At 44.6% G+C, this 14967-nt stretch overlaps 1 protein-coding gene across 12 annotated transcripts in view; it reads right to left on the bottom strand.

Annotated features, from left to right (window-relative positions):
- ank1a (ankyrin 1, erythrocytic a) overlaps window positions 1-14967 on the bottom strand; it is a 148072-nt gene that overhangs the window by 118693 nt on the left and 14412 nt on the right. The window lies entirely within an intron of this gene.

The following is a 14967-nucleotide window of genomic DNA, read 5'->3' as shown; positions in this document are numbered from 1 at the left end:
GGTTGTTAAAAGCTGGGTTGCTTTAAAAACAAAACCCAGAGGCACAAACTCATCTCTGTGTTGTCCATCTCGGACCTAGACAGTCTCTCACAGATTCTTATGAGGGGAGAAGCCTACCAGATCACTTTCTGTCACTTCTTAGTCCCCATTTGCTGCGCCCTTGTAAAAATATTCAGACCTTTCCTATGGTGTCCCATTTTATGAAATTACAGAAAGACGCATCCATATTATTAAACTTAATGTTTTGAACCTGAATTCCCAAGTGCTCCCTACTCCGGCTCCAAGCATCTTATGAAAGTTCAATTCTAAAACACTGAAATTATTTTTAAAAATAACAAAAATGTTATTAGTCTTGTTGTTGTTCATATCCTTCCACTTTGAAACCACCAAATACTAATGAAGTCAGGACACACTCACTCCCCTGTGCCGCCCAGGGGGGAAGGAGTTCTGCTTGAGAGGGCCATTGCTCGGCCCAGGCTCCACAGCGCCCTGCAGGAGAGTCAGCACTAACAGGGGGAACAGCCCTGACCGCGCCACAGGCTTGCCAGCACCTCCTTCCTGTGCTGGAGACACCCCAGGCTGCTTCAAGCCCACAAAGCCCTGGCAGACTTTCACCAATTCAAAACAGCAATAATAGATGGTACTGTACGTGTGCAGGGAATTTCATCCCACAGTCCTTCACATAAAACAGCGGATCCACTACATTCACACTAACAGCGCAGGTCCCATCTGGGTGATGAGCAGAGGGATTTGTGTGACAACAGGAAGCAGATCAGGAAACGAAGTGAGACATCGCTTCACCAGCTGAATTAAGGAAGATGGTAAAAAAAACAGATTGAGCAAGAGTTAAAAACCCTACTCTTATGAACAGTGCCCTGGGATCTTTAATGATCAAGTAGTCCAGACCTTGGATTAACGTCGCCTTGGATCACATCTCCTAAACAGCAACATCCGAGAGTTCCATGCTAGGATGTAGGTTTGGAAATTCAGGTCGAGAGGGAAGAGTACCACCTACTGGTCCATCAATGCTACCTATACTGTAGCAGCACCTGATTTTCCTGAGCTTGAATCCCCTGAACAGGCAAGATCAGAGTACAAGAAGGTTGTGCTATATTAAGAGACAGAGTTTAGGGAATCCCAGTCCCAAAGTCAGCATGGTAAAAGGTGTACAGCCTGCACACTGAACAAGGACCATTACTCCTGTGGCTGCCACTGTGGAGGTTGATCTGGATGGTGTAGTGACAATAGAGGTGCCTCTATGGGGTGACAAAGTACCACTTCAATATTTGTTGTAAATAGAGCAATTAATTGTATAATTGTCATGCTCGGCCCGGCTGTTGCTCTGCAGAGTGAGCCAGTGTCGGTGTGGCAGCCGGCCACTGCTCCACCCACCTGGCACTCAGCACCATTGCCATGGACACCGATTTGACAGGAGATCTGGATCACCTGCTCGCTGCCTGTGCTGTTCTGCCCTGCGCACACTGCCTGTGCAGTTCCTGTCTCATCTGCCTCTTGCCCAGCAAGTGGCTTCAGCTTATGACTCTCGATCCGCTGCTAGTTCCACCGAGCAGCAGAATCGTTACAGTAATTTTGCAATTGATTGTGCTGAAAGCTGGATTTTAACTCATAGAAAAGGTGTTCCCATCAAAGCGCATATTATCAGTACAGTAAAGGTGTTAAGAACATGTTAAATGAGTCTGGTGGTATCTTCCAAATCACATGTCTGGTGTTACATTTTTACCAGACAAATGTATATATTTTTTAAAGGTTTCAGTGTGGACCACACACCTGAAGAAGGCTCCACAGCCAAAATATTGTTGTTGTTTTTCTTTGTTTCTGCTTTTTAGGGAGGAATCCATTATTTCTGTGGTGTTTTTAACATTAAAAAAGTTAAGAATCTACCTGGCAGTTTGTTTTCATCCCTGTGTCAGCGTGTTTTTAATGTGTGAATATCCCCAAATAGCAATTCAGAGGTGGGGGACCTTCCACACAACTGAAGCCAGTTGGGCGCACTAACAATGCCATTTAAACTCTCTTGCCAATTAAGTTGCAATCTCTGTGAATCCTGCCCCCCAGTGGCTAAAGGTGTCTCTTCAGCCCTCTGACTGGGTCACACAGGTCCCAATCTGATGTAAACTGCTCATAAATGCACATGCAGTACAGTATATATGCATGTGCACAATTTACAGTTTAACAGCTTTGAATGAAAAGGTGCATAAGCCTCTGTGCAAAAAACAACATTCATTGTCAAAGAGCAATATAACAATCTTTCCTTTTCTATCACACCTCACACCCACCTCACACCAAACAAAAAACTCCACATATAATATATCCTATTTAATATTGATATACACTGATCTGATAACTGGATGCTGGACTCAGCATTTTAGCTGACATTTAGTATATTTTACATGAAGCTTGAAATATTCCATGCAAACTACATCATGTAAGTAGTTTGAACAGTTCTTACATAGCAATGCACAGGATTATTAACAGTTTTCTTGAAGACCTGATTTCACCCAGCAGCACTGTTAAATTATTTCTATTAATTTGGAGATAGATGACAAAAGATCGGGATTTATTACTCCGATAAATCATGATTTCATGGTAGCAGGTCACTAAATGAGGCAGGAGGAGGAAAAACAGAGATGGCTTTTTTTTTTCTGGAGTGCTTTCCAAACACTCTGTCTTGACTCCTTTCAGAAAACACACTAGCAATCTGAAAGCTTTAATCAGATGACCCCTTCAGTTAATAGAGCCCTCTTTGTTTGCTCTTTTCCAGCCCTCTTTGTGCACTGTGGACACACATGCAGGCCCTTCAGGGGCTCTGCTTGGTGCAGGTCATGGCTGGAATGCCAGGGACAGGGCTGTCTCCAGGCTGGGTTTCCAGGACCTGTCGAATGCCCTCTGAGTCTCCTCACAATGGGCTCGGCTGAGCAAACAGCACTGGACCCTCGGTGTGCTCCATCAATGTGAGATGCTCTGTGCCAAGGACACATTCCTCACACACTGCCTCCCTCACCCGGGGAGACCAGACAAACTGTCCCACGCACAGATCTCAGACAGGACAGGGCAGGACAGGGTCAGCTCTCCATCCCTGACTTTACCCACTGATCTCAGCAGATCCTTCACTTTTTGATCAGACTCCGATACTGAGTTTCATTGGCGTTGAACAGGTGTGTACTGTGATGTCTGAACGCTTTCAACAGAAGAGAAAGATACAGGCACAGCATGAGATAAGGTGCCATTATGTATGTATAAATACCATGTAGGGAACAGAAAGCAAGACAAACAGAAATTAATACCTATCCAAATTTAAAAGCGAGGCCGCTTCTGCATGGCTATTTGTTATCTAGAGGAATTTGCAAAGTGGAAGAGAGAAAAAAAAAGGTTTTGGCTGTGGAGCCTGCTTCAGGTGTGTGGTCCACACTCAAACCTCTAAAAAATATTAAGGTTATCTGGTAAAAATGCAACACCAGCTATGTGATGGGAAAGATACCACCAGATTCAGTTCACGTGTCTTTAACAACCTTACTGTACTAATGATCTGCACTGTGACGGGCACACCTTTTCTATGAGTGAAAATCAGGACATTTAACCACACAATTATTGTAACAATACTGCTGGAATTCTCAGCTGTTCCATGCTCCTGTCACATGACACGTGTGTAATCCTGTTTAACTTTAAACTGCAGTCAGTTCAATATTCCTCCTCCCTACGCGCCCTCCCCTCTGCCCTATCCGTTTCTCTCCCGCCCCTTCCTGACAGTCCGTGCTCTCCACACATGAATCCGGGGGGGCCTCCGCTACCTCTCCCTTTACCCCTGCTCGGACTCCCCCCTCTCTCTCCATCTCCGGTTCCACTGCCAGGCACAGCGGCCCGAATGAGTAAGGAAATCCATAATTCCATGAATAATTTAGGATTCTGCGTAACAATAATGCAGATCGGCATTAATTCAGCTCCTAGGGCCTGGAGGGCTGAGAATGCGGACTGCTGGGGTAACCCTTTCGCCTCCAGAGGGTGGGGGCTGGACTAGAGGTGGGGGCCAGGGCGGTGGGGCAAGCCCAGCCTAGGGAAATGACTGCAACACCCCTGATTACCACCAGCTCAGCCAGAGCTGTCCGTGTCTCCATAAAAAAAAACATCCCCATTCCTGCAGTGCCTGCTTCTCCATCTGGGATTTTGGAGGCAAACTGTTTGGATTGGAGGCAAAACGAATTTCTGGGAAATCAGACCCTAAAATATTAGCGGATCGCAGAGCTCAAGGTGCTTTATTACACCACCTCCCCTGGAGGTCATGGTGTCCAGGTCTCCATTCATACAGGACACGCATCTATCCTCATCCATCATGTCACCAGCACTCCATCTCAATATGCAGTAGTCTGGAAACATCCTTTCCAGTAACTACTTATCTGGGAGCTATCATATCTTATACAGCTACAATTTTAAATCGCTTGTCTTTATCGTTTACATTCCCTTCTTGGTCTGTCTATATCTCTTTTAGCTGTAGCTAACTATTATTCTACAAAGGTAACGTTCAGTGGTATTCTTCATAATATTGCTGCAAAGGCTGCATTGTACACACACGTGACAGGATACCGGTATTTGCACTTCTATTTTACAGGAAAGGTAACATTTGAATTTGAGATTTTTCAAAGACTTTGTTACCTTGTGTGTGACCCACCTGTTGGAAAAATGTGTTTGTTTTAACTAGTAACCGCCTGTATACGCAACAGATTGTGCGAATGTTTATCCTATTGTAGTTACAGCTCATACATACTGTATCACAGTGAGTACGTTATGGCTGAAGACAATACACAGCTCCCAGTCGCCTAGAGAGACAAACAAAACATTTCTGTAGTAGCTCAGGCGGGTAGCTGCGTCAGCATGCGTAGGCTGCAAAGAAACAAGTAATAGGTTTATTCCATGCTGAAAAAAGAAGAAAACACAACGTTTCGGCCGTGGAGCCTTCTTCGCGTGTCACCATTTCTGTGCTGCGCTGGAGATACAGCAGGGAAAGTACTAATGGAAACCAGTATCGGGTTAAACTGATCAGAGCGCTGAGAGCAATTCATAATGGTCCCTCCCGAGAGTAAGATGATTGCCTCTTTTTTTACACGACGAAATGTAGTAGTATTAATCTCGTACTGTTCTGGGACTAAACCTGAAATCTGACGGTAAATAAAATCTTTTTTGTTGTTGTTGTTGTTTAATTGCTGTTAAAGGCAAAACCAACAAATATACAGTAACTCTGGGGTCGTTTCCTTGCAGCAGAGCACGCGTCTCTCTAGAAGGCTGACGCTGACAAATGAATCCAGAATCGCGCCACAGAATCTCGATTATGTATCGAACAGTTAAATCTTCTGTATCTATGATCTCGCCTATCTAATTGCGATGGCATTCATTGGCGCGAATCCAAGAATTTGATTAACCTGTGACGGCTGTTGTTCCGCGACAGTGCACGCACAGAGACCCCCACCTCCTACACCAGCGAAGCCGAGCTGAGTGAAGATAGCTGGCGGGCCTCCAATGTGGGGGGGGAGTGAGCAAGATTCCTGAACTGAGGAAATGGGATCACGGCACGGCCACCACTGCCGCAGACTCGTTCATCGCGGACGACTCTCATTAACGACCTGCTGCAGGGACCGGCCTCACTGCGCTTCGGCACAACGTGAGACCACGCTCTGGGCCTGATAGTTACCCTTTATCTTTTTATCGTCCAGGAACAGATTTAAGCGACGTTTCAGGCACAAACGACGATCCAGTCTTTCCCCGCGGGTCTTAAATGTGATTATGCTTGCTGCTGGAAGAGGTGTTAGTGGGACCAGTAGGGGGCGCTCACCCTGCAATCTGTGTGGGTCCTAATGCCCTGTAAAAAAAGGGGTCAACATCTTCGATGTTTTCTTTATATATAGGGCACGCCATTTGTAAAACAACAAATGCTCTTGATCTATTTAGGACTTTGAATTTTGCTCCAGGCTCTGAATTTATCTCACAATAAGACAATCTGAGTAAATTGGTGAAAAACAGCACCAGTGCTCTTTTAGGACTCAACACAGTGGGCTAGATATAGCAGATCAAGGTCTGCCTGTAGAATTCCTGGGAGGTGAGGTTAGGAAGCAGTTTTCTTGAGAATGGAGTCAGGGGTTAATTCCATTCTTGACCTCTGCCTACACAATGTGAAACTACCATGCTGGAACACTGTCCTGGGCTTTGTTAAAAATGAATGTGAAATAACACATCTTCTCCAAACTGTCTGGCCTGCATCCTTATTTTAGGCTAGTACTTCAGAAAGCCATGAAGAAAATGCCCTTAACCTGACCCTGTTGCATCAGTCCTGAAAACCCTAGATTAATCTTCTCGACTGAATCCAGTTAACAAAAACAGAAAATATGAGACCTGACACGCAGAATGTAAAATACTGATGCATTTCTTTCATTAGATAATCAATGAATCACATGTTGCATGGCAATTAGCACTGCTGCCTCACAACTCTCAGGTCCTGAGTTCAATTCTGGACTGGTTGCTTTCTGTGTGGAGTTTGCATGTTCTCATGCGCGGATTTCCTAGGTGATATGGTTTCCTTCCATCTTCCAAAGATATGCTGGTTAGGTCGTTTCATGTCACTAAAATTTTATGTCCACCAATGGACTCCCGTTCCAGCTTGCTCCCTGAGTTCCTGGTTGCTGTGATCTTGCACCAGAAATAAGCAGCTTTCTGACGGTGCATGCGTGTCACGTGCGAGAGGCAGTAATCGAAATGAAAGCGATCCTGTTGCAAGCCCGGGTCAAAGCCAGTGCTCTCTCAAGCTGCCTGCTCTCACAGCCTGACACGCCCTTTTTCACTGCAGAAACTTTCCCAGGCCGTTTCTCAAAAAGAGCAGGGCTGTAACCCTGGCGTCCTGGCCAAATTTCCCATTGGCCCTTACCAATCCTAATAATCCCCACCTCTGAAGTGGCTTCATCACTCTGTTCTCCTCCCCACTGAGAGCTGGTGTGTGGTGAGCGTTCTGGCGCACTATGGCTGCCGTCGCATCATCCAGGTGGATGCTGCACACTGGTGGTTGTGGAGGGGAGTCCCCATTACCTGTAAAGCGCTTTGAGTGGAGTGTCCAGAAGAGCGCTATATAAGTGTAAGCAATTATTAATTATTATTATTATCATCAATTTAAAGAAGGGTAGAAACAACACATTCTAAATGACTGTAGATCAATTGGAGAAAATGAAACTAAACACTATGGAACCTGGTGCATTGGATTTTCCATAGACTTTAAATCCACGACTATCCTTTCCTAAAGTATAAATTATCCCTGATTATGCGCTTGAAGGCTAATTGGCGTGCTGTTTTGTTCTGTGAAGTTGAAGTGTTTAAAGTAAACACTCAGCATGGGGGACTGGCTGCAGTTAATCAAGGTAGGAATACTTGCATAAAAGAAGCCGATTCCACAGATGATACAGTATCTTTCCTCTAGATGTGAAGCAGCACCGGAGCCTTGTTAGAGATCGATGGGGATTATTGCTGATGAGGCAATAAATGTGTGGTTGGGTGTATTGCGTTACTGCATATCAGCACAAAATAACAATATGAGGTTAGTGGGCAGTAGATTAAGATAAAGCTACAGAGATTGGAGCCTTAAATCCTCTAAAAAGGAAACAGAAGCACTAATAGCTGTCCTCCTGTCTAAAAAACCACCGTTCACTTACTCCTCCATGACAGGCAGTGCCCATCTTTGGCTTAATATAGATCCTCTGCCTTAAGTGTCCTATACATTAAATGTCTCAGATTCTCTTGGGAGCCTTTTTACAAGACATAGTGACTACTAAAGAAAAAAATGACGGGCAGTCAATTAGTTTCCTGTGCTAAAGGAGAATATGATTAAAGATCTCAGCTTTTAGCGGGAAGTGTTAAAAGGGGGTGGGTTTTGGTATGAGGATCACATACCAAATAACTTTCTTACCATTGCTTTCTTAGCCCTGTTTCAAAACTTGCATGATCACATACTGTACAGCAAGTGTTTTGCAGGGCGTTATTATAGGCTGCCTTAAACACAGTGAATTTACAGTGCAGCGTTGGAAAATATAATCTCTGTGATTAATGCTACATCAGAGATTATCATATCTTCCTCTGATGCAGACTGAAGGTGTCTGCATTGGAGTTGTCTGCAGAAAACCAAAAGTGGGGCTATTGGTTATGAGACCCATCTGCAACAGAACAGAAGATAACTTAATTGAAAACCTACCTTACATATGCAAAGCCTGTTGTGCAATTATGAATTATCTTGGTGTTTTAAACCAGCATAACAACCTTTACTTGCCATGTTCAAATGTCAGAAGCTAAGCGAGACTGGGCCTATTCGGTACTGGGACTCTAAGGGAATCCAGCTGTAAGCGTTGTTGGTGGACCAGTAGGTGGTGATGTTGTGACCGGACCAGAATTTCCAAACCAATGCACTGTTATGATGACGGTACACTGTACTGCAAAAGATGGCAATGGCAATTGGCACTGCTTCCCCACAGCTCTTAGGTCCTGGGTTCAATTATGGACTGGCATGCTTTCTGTGTGGAGTCTGCATGTTCTCGCGTGTGGATTTCCTGAGTGATCTGGCTTTCTTTCCTCTGCCAAAGACATGCTGGTTAGGTTGTTTCATGCCCCTAAAATTGTATAGTGTATAAAATAGAAAAAAGGTGCAGTTTCCCAGGTGACATGATAAGTGAGATACTAAGAGTGGAGGTTTTAACCCCAGTGTCATGTCTACATTCTGTTTTGGGTTTGGCCAGTCTAGCTTCCATAAATTTCTTGAATCTTATGAATTTGAAGAAAGTAAACCGCATAATTGCACAGGAAATGATAGGATTATTTCAAGACATGCAAAAGTTTAACGTATCCCTAAGTATGTGTCTAAATATTCAATGCGGAAGAAATCTGACACATTGATGTTTCAGGAATTGTCATGTCCAGTTCAATAGGGGCAAATCTAATTTAAATTTAGCTGAATCTTATTTTGATCTAAGAAGTAGAGTCAATCCTGTACTACAAACACTTTTGGAACTATGGAACCCTTACTGTATATAGCTAAAATTCAAAAGAAAATGGCAGATCAAGTTCACATACTGTACTGTACTGTACATTCATTGTTTCAATATTGTTTCATGCCTGACTCACAGTTGTTTTAAAAAGACCACCAAGTCCACAGTAGTGCAGCACAGCAGGGTGCCCTTCTCACCCAGATCTTCTTTCTCAGGAAGCTGATCTGCTGGAACTCCACGATGGCTGGGATTCAGAGCCCATGTTAGGCTGTGGTGTCACATCTAAGGTCCTGTTCAACAGCAGTGCGTGCCAGGATCATCCTTTCACAGCGCCTGTTATAATAGCTAATGAAAACATCAAACCAGGCGCAAAAAGGCTTCCTTGAGCAGCTTCACCCTCACAGCCACACTCTGAGCCAGTACAGAGAGAAACTGGTCCTTGTGGTTTATTCCACTTCTCTCAAGAATTTTTTCTGCTGAAGCACACAGTGTGTCAGTTTGAGGGGGTGGGGCTGTTTTCTAAATGGGACTGAAATACAAGCTGGAGATGCAGAGCACCTTCATCGGCTCTGCACCAAAAGCCACCGAGAAACAAAGGTTGCTCTTCAAACACTTAAAACGCTTCCAACACAAACCAAACCATAAACCAACACAAACCAATTTTTCTATCAGTGTGGCAGATGTGCTGTGCAGATATGCAGGGTCTGAGCTTGAAACAGAAGACTAAACCTAAAACTAAGAAACTACCACCTCTCTCTTCTCTAAGGAGATAAAAGAACTGTGAGGAAATAACTTAAAACTGGTCTGCTTTTTTAAAAATGGCGGAAGCAACAAAGGCAAAACATATTCAAATTTGAACCTCTCAAAAGATGATTGGGCATACTGTATATAGGCTACACTGATCATCGGTAATCTCCCAACTCCCATGATGCTTTAGCAACTACTATATCCTCAAAAAATTCGACAGAGCATGGATGAACTGGGAACTTTCTGGAAAGCGATGTGGGAAAATCCCCTCTCCAGGATGGTCGCTAGGGAACTTTGCTTCAAAACAAACTCCACACATTAATGGAACAAGGTTCAGGATGGGCTTCTGGCTTTACTTTTTTACTGTAACAGGAAAATAAATATTTTTTTTAATCCTGTTACTTTACCGTAACGGCATTAAAATGCACAAGACTTCAAAGATAGAAACCCTGGCACAAACTTGCAGAGAGGCTGCCACCTCTCAGGTTTGCCAACTCTATTTTAACCAGCGACTGCCTTGATACTGACACACATTGTATACATCAGCATATTGTATTGTACTCAACTCTGGTTGACCTTATTTTCCAATTAAATCACATATATGTGTATAACCCAGACATTCAATTACATACCATTTTTCAATTAACTATTTAGAAGAAACTGTTTAAATTCTTTAAACCACATTGGCGGCCTCTAGTGGCCACTTTGTGGTCAGTGCAACCCCGAGTCCACACAAACAGGGCAATCCATTACAATTGTTATTAGAACTATGTAGAATTCCTCCATTGTAGATAACACCCATTTCCATCCTCCAGTTATACCCACAGACACTTAACACTTACTGTTTTTTCCTAAATCAGCCACTTCATACTTAAGCCTTTTTGGAAATGGGGGGCATTCAAAGCCTAAAATTGAAAATGTCAAACTCCTATTATTCTTCCTCAACCACAACCGGACATAACCACATGATCAGGTCCAATATTTTGGAAAAGGGTTTCATCCTTGCATACCCTGGCTCCATCAAATGTGGAGAAAGACCGAGCTAAGCACCACCATAAAAAGCTTTGTTATCGGTAGATTCACCATTGTCGAGTTGACGCAGAAGTTGTTGAGTCAGCTGCGGGTTCCCTAAATGAAGGTGATTGTCCAGGAGATGGATATGAAAGTCCTTCTATCGTGCTAAGTGAAAACAAGTTCAATCAGTGAGTGGTGAGAATGTTGCAGCAGCTGGACAGGTCATAGACTGGTCACTGATTGCCACAGAAGGCCTTAGAAAATGTCAAAACACGTGACGACTCAATAGGGACAGAAGCACCGATGACAAGGGCGAAGGGGACAGCGATGGTGCCTCTGGACTCCTGAGAAGATCCATATCTGTGCCCAAAGCCAGGAATGTGATAAAGGACATGGATGCATTTGCCATTCAAAAGGGCAGCAATAACTTTTAGAACTGCTCAATGACGCAGAAGCACAAGCAAAGTAAGTAAACATACTGCTGTTGTTGCAGAGGCAGACAAATGACTTTTTCAAACACAGACTACTGTAGGCTGAAAACAGGACTTTTTAATAACATGGATAATTGTAACATTTATTGTTTGCTCCAAGCTACAAAGCAATCCCTGGCATTAAGGCACTGTGGTTTCATCTTTTGATAAACATGCTGCACTTGTGTATTGTAAAGATGTATTACAAATCCGACCAAGGGATTTTAAGAACATTACAGGGCTGCATTGCATACTGCACGTAATGGTCATTTAAAAACAATGGTAGCCTTTCACTACATCCCAAATGTGCCCATTTTGCAGAAGGCCTTTTGAAGAGGCCAGCTTTTACAAATGACCAATTTTGCTAACTCCCATCAGGGGTTGCTCTCCTTTAACAAACGAGTGTGCTCTGGATTTCTTTTCTATAGTCTTAACATTATTGTATATAAAGCATTTTGAGCTGTACTGAGCAAGAAGGCCAGTAAAAAAATGTTATTATTATATCTGATGGTGTTTCCACATTTGCCTTCTACTTCCCCCACTAAAGAAGCGCTAACTGTGACAATCACCTCAGACACAGCCCTCACACCAGCACAAGATCAGCAGGGAAAACACAATGGCATCTTCAGAGCCATGCACTGCAGCACCTACAGTACAGCACGCCTGGACCATCCTCTGGAGGAACACTGCACTTCTCACTGATGACAATACCCGCGCACGGGTGATTGGTTAGTTGCATTGATCTCAGGTACATGACAGACCCATACATAACGTGGGCAAGTAAGAAACCACCCAGTGATTGGACATCTGCCCACAAAACCAGACATAAATGGTTAATAACCAAGCTTCACAATCCAGATTTGAACAAGGGATCTCTGGCAACCATGGGAATACAACACAAAGGAGTCAATAATGATTGAGCCACTTGGAAAAAAAAAGTGTCTATTGATGGACAGCACCTTCCTGTAGCCTCCTGTTACAGTCAGTACAACTATTTCATTATTACCTGACGCTGGACTAACTTTAGCTAGACTCTTTTTGCATGCTTTTTCTGAAAGTGGGACAGGGATTAATATCTTGGCAAAGAAAGTGCCCACTTCAGCACTTCCACCCCAGGTGTCCAGAGCGAATTCCACACGGCACAGCGACACCTTGCTGGGTCTTCAGATAGGCACAGCCCCGAGCTCCCCCCCACCCCACCCTGCAGTCTCAGCCACAGCTCCGTCACACAAACAGCCTCCGGCAAAGCATGGCCCGATTGCACTGGGGCGATTTCACCTCAAGAGAGAACGCGAGGATTTAAAGCACGAAGAGAGGGATTTTACGAGCTGCTCATCAGCTCCTCACTGTGTGGCCTTTGGTAGCACCGACCTTTTCTCATGAAAGACAGCGGGAGCGAAGGTAAGGTAAGGACAAGAGAGAGGTGAAGCTTTACTGAGCACAGGGGCCACAAAGGTCAAGAATATTTTGGGAGGCACATGGAGGGGGAAAAAAAAGAATCGCTGACAGGAAGACAGACAAGAGGCAAACATGCTTTCCCAAACTGGGGGATTAATGGGATTAGCCAGTGCAGACAGACCAGCGCTGGCTTCAGAGCACACATTCCTATCTGGGACATTCCAGGGGAAATCAACCTCCACATCCACTGACAGGGGTCTGCAGCCCAGTCGCTGACAACAAGTTATCTGCTCTTGCAGCTCTTGGCCTGGCAGATCCCTGCCTCTCCATGGAAGAAGGCACCGTGCTCTCCACGGCATTGCCCTCTGCCATGGCTGCCCCAACCGATGCCAGCTGGGAGGGCAGGAGAGGCACAGGGGGTGGGCACCAGTTCGGCAAAGAGAAGAGAGAAGATGGGCAGAGGCGGAGAAAAAGAACAAAGGGAAAGGGAGAAAGATACAGTAAATGACATGGCAAAGATAGAGAAGGCCAGGTCTGGCAGAATGAAACGGCAAAAATAACAAAATCCCCAGTATGCAATCAGTGACTTCTATACTTCTGTATGGTAATACACTCGGGTACTACTGTATATGAAGGAGATCAAACAGCACTGCAAAAACGCAGAATGCCTTGACCGTGTGCCACAGGCATGTGGTTTTTCCCTGCAGGGCATGTGTGCCAACACTGTGGGCACGAGCTGCCATATCTGCGCCCTGCCCCAAGCTCCAGTCCAGTCCAGTGACGTCAGAGACTTCAGCATTGAAGGATCCCCCCGTTAGCATGTACGCAAATGAAGGGCGGGGGGGGTACTGATTACAGAACAGAGGGCGGGAGTGAGGAGGGATTGCCATATGACTAGGGCTTCTCAAGGCAGAGGTTAACCCTTTTCTTTCCAAAGACAAGTCAAGCTGAATAGATTTCCTCTTCTGGAGTTTCCCCTGCATCTCATTCCTCACTTCTTTCACATGCTGATATGTGTGGATTAAGCTGCCTAAATCCCGTTGTGAATCGAGATTTTTGTTTTATTGAATGTGCTGATTCCTGAGCGGGCCACAGAAAAATCTCCCCCAATAGATGTTTAAAGTCAAATTAACTCCAACATTACAGGATTAACAAAAAGACAGGGATCTTATGACCTTTCCTAAGGGCGGAGCGGTGGCTCTGTGGCTCAGGATCTGCGCCTGTGGCTGGAAGGTTGCCGGTTCTTATCTCAGAGGAATCCTACTCCGTTGGGCCCCTGAGCAAGGCCCTTAACCCCAACTGCTCCAGGGGTGCCGTATAGGTGGCTGACCTCTGACCCCAAACTTCACTCCCTGTCTGTGTGTCTCATGGAGAGCAAGCTGGGGTATGTGAAAAGACAAATTCCTAATGCAAGAAATTGTATAGGGCTAATAAAGTGATCTTATCTGTCTAAGTAGTGTAGCGGTTGGTAGCGGTCTAATCTCCCAATGGCAGAGAGGATATAGACACAGAAGAAGCTGAAATCAAGCTGAAAGCTTGAAATCAAGTTGTTCGACTCCATCGCTCTACCAGATTCGGAGACGGTTGAAGATTTTGGACGCAAGCTGTACAAAATCCAAAACACAGTCCGAGAAGGTTGCTCAGAGCAATCTAGACTTTGAATGGATGGCTTTACCTTGTCCCCAGAGACAAAGAAACCAAAATAAACTTGCGATTTGTCTCACTAATAATAGATTGCGCAGAAAAAGAGAGAGCCGGTGCATGAAAAGAGAAAAATTAACTACTTTGGATGGATAATTAGAGAGCTGCAGGATTTTCTTTACCAGCATCTCTTTTGGGGGACTTGTTCTGTGATCCATACAAAAAGAAAGGATTAGAGACACTTCAATTCCACCAGCCCCTTGGCCAGCTCTCCGGCTTTTCGAAATGCACTGAATATGTCGAGCAAAATCTCTCTGCAGGAGCTTCCTCGGAATCAGCCTCAGTGGCGATCCCTACACAGCAGTGACAGCAAAGGCATAAAAGCTGTTGCTTTGCAGAGACAAATTCTCCGGAAAAATCCAAAGCTGCATTAATTGCAGATTTTTAAAACACACACACATACCTCACACACCAAATCGTGGCATTTCATGCTTACGCCCGACTCCTCTTAGATGAAATCCAGCATTACACTGAAGCACAGGAGGCAGCAGTCACAGCCCAGAGGACATGTTATGGCACAACCTCACTTGTCTGGAAGTTGGACATTAAAGTGTTCCATTCAGCTGAGAAATCCATATCAATGCTATTGAAGGGCAAGATGATCAGAGAAT

The sequence above is a fragment of the Lepisosteus platostomus genome, chromosome 3 (assembly GCF_059453375.1).
Source record: "Lepisosteus platostomus isolate fLepPlt1 chromosome 3, fLepPlt1.hap1, whole genome shotgun sequence".
Classification (NCBI taxonomy): Eukaryota; Metazoa; Chordata; class Actinopteri; order Semionotiformes; family Lepisosteidae; genus Lepisosteus; species Lepisosteus platostomus.
This window is presented reverse-complemented; position numbering and strand designations above follow the sequence as displayed.